The sequence below is a fragment of the Osmia lignaria genome, unplaced genomic scaffold (assembly GCF_051020975.1).
Source record: "Osmia lignaria lignaria isolate PbOS001 unplaced genomic scaffold, iyOsmLign1 scaffold0011, whole genome shotgun sequence".
In the NCBI taxonomy this organism is placed as follows: domain Eukaryota; kingdom Metazoa; phylum Arthropoda; class Insecta; order Hymenoptera; family Megachilidae; genus Osmia; species Osmia lignaria.
The window spans coordinates 14,840,001-14,842,500 of NW_027478165.1; the positions used below are offsets into that span (position 1 = coordinate 14,840,001).

At 47.6% G+C, this 2,500-nt stretch overlaps 1 pseudogene; it reads right to left on the reverse strand.

The window, feature by feature from the left end:
* LOC143306447 (large subunit ribosomal RNA) overlaps positions 1–1,297 on the reverse strand; it is a 4,530-nt pseudogene extending 3,233 nt beyond the window's left edge.
* Positions 1,298–2,500: the final 1,203 nt, after the last annotated feature.

Sequence of the window (2,500 nt, forward strand, 5' to 3'; positions counted from 1 at the left end):
ATAACGTTCGAGCGAGTGCCAGCTATCCTGAGGGAAACTTCGGAGGGAACCAGCTACTAGATGGTTCGATTAGTCTTTCGCCCCTATACCCAGTTCCGACGATCGATTTGCACGTCAGAATCGCTACGGACCTCCATCAGGGTTTCCCCTGACTTCGTCCTGACCAGGCATAGTTCACCATCTTTCGGGTCCCAACGTGTACGCTCTAGGTGCGCCTCTTCTCGCAATGAGAACGAGACGCCCCGGGAGTGCGAGGCCTAATCGTAACGAGGCCCATCCTCCCTAGGTCGACGCAGAGGACGACATTCACTTTCATTTCGCCTTTAGGTTTATTTATATCCCAATGACTTGCGCACATGTTAGACTCCTTGGTCCGTGTTTCAAGACGGGTCCTGAGAGTACCCAAAGCAATAGCGTCGCCGACCGGTAATTCAAAGCTTGGCCAGTCCAAGGACTCCTCCTGCTAACAGCTGGCCAGACCCGGGGACGGCGCATAGTCCGTACATCCGGGTAATTATAACTGAACCTAGCTTGCGGCGGTCCTGACGCACACACATTCGAAAATGGATTGGTTGCGGCCTGATACCGTCTGAGTACCGTCGCGCAGTCGGCCAGGCAACCGAGGGTCTGTCACGAACACCGTTAAGGTGACGGACAGGCTCCGCCTCGGACCGTAGACCGACACGCAACGGGTCGCGACGTTCTACTAGGGGAGAAGTGCACGACTACCTCGCCGGAACATTCGCCGAAGGTGGTGTGCCCTCGCTAATGGAACCCGAAGGTCCATCCGGGGCATCGCGCACCAACGGGAGCCAGCGTTGTTGACGATGAATCTCCCCATTCGATCTTTTGGGTTTCTCAGGTTTACCCCTGAACGGTTTCACGTACTCTTGAACTCTCTCTTCAAAGTTCTTTTCAACTTTCCCTCACGGTACTTGTTCGCTATCGGTCTCGTGGTCGTATTTAGCCTTAGATGGAGTTTACCACCCACTTAGGGCTGCACTCTCAAGCAACCCGACTCTAAGGAGAGATCCTCCCGAAACGCGTACCGGTCACTACGGGCCTGGCACCCTCTATGGGTAAATGGCCCCATTCAAGATGGACTTGGACGCAATTCGATGTCTCGGGATAAACGGATCCTCCTGAACACTACATTTCCCAGCGGCGGTACCGCGGGATTCAGTGCTGGGCTCATTCCTGTTCGCTCGCCGCTACTAAGGAAATCCTAGTTAGTTTCTTTTCCTCCGCTTAATAATATGCTTAAATTCAGCGGGTAATCTCGCCTACTCTGAGGTCGTCAATTTCTTTGGTTTCATCGAAAGGTGAATAATGATGCTCGATGCAAAAAAAAAAAAAATAAACGAAAAGAAGCAAAAAAGCAAACACGTAGAGAAACTGTGCGTGAATCAACCTTTCGCATATTCAATTTTTCCTCCTCTCTCGTTTCAAAATGTTTGTATTTATCGTTCGATGAAACGAGCACAAGAGGGAAAAAAAAGTTGAGACACGACGTTCCCATAATTTTCGTGTTATTTCCTTTTTGCTTCAAACATTTTGCGGACTGCAGCTTCGTCGTATTGCTTTTATCAATTTTTAACAATTTCAAAGCGAAGACAACTCGCAAGACGATCCATTTCGTCTCGGTTCAATTTTAACGTCCGTCCGTATTATTTTTTGTTCCACAAGAGATTTCGAATAGGTTTCTTTATTTATCATCCCTTCTTTTCGAGCGCCACGGAAGCAAGAGGAAAAGCAAGAGCGAGAGAACATTTCGCGTATACTTCATTTAACAATTTTAACCAACACGCGATGTACTCCACACACCTCTTAGATTTAACAACTGCTTTTCTCTTCTTCTCCCCTTAGCGCAAGGGTAAACCCCATTTGTCTCTTCTTTGGAACGCAACAAAACTTTCGAGGACTGGACGACCGAGCGATGGTCGCGCGGTCTTCGCTTATCTTTAACAAACGAAGTAGTCCGTATGTATTCTAAATGTTGAAGCCTCCTAGAGCTTTAAGCCATGCGAGACATTGAAATGCTGTTTTAACGGGAGCATGCATAATTGCTGCAAACATACTTTTATCACAAGTTCTAGCCACGCCACGGAGGCTTCGAAGTTCCTTCACCATTCGCTTTCCTCTCTTTTGTTACACAGTTTCAGACTACGATCAGGGGTACCGAAACGCTGTATTGATTGTAAACAACCATTTTTATCTTGGAGCGGAGCGTTCCTTTACTCGTTAGATTTGTCTTGTCGCGTGTGTATTCGCTTTTTCGACGCTTTTTAACCATTTAACTTGTTTAGCGAAGCTAAACGCACAGACAGACAAAAAAAAAGGAACAGCATCGCGCGTCAAACAGCGACGACCCATCTGAAGCGATCTTTCATTTATACACCGTTTGTAAACAGAGAGATGTATAAAGCGCGGGGAATCATTCGAAACCCTGGGGCTATTCGAGCTTGCATTTCAGCAAATTATCATCTCAAACATTTCACTC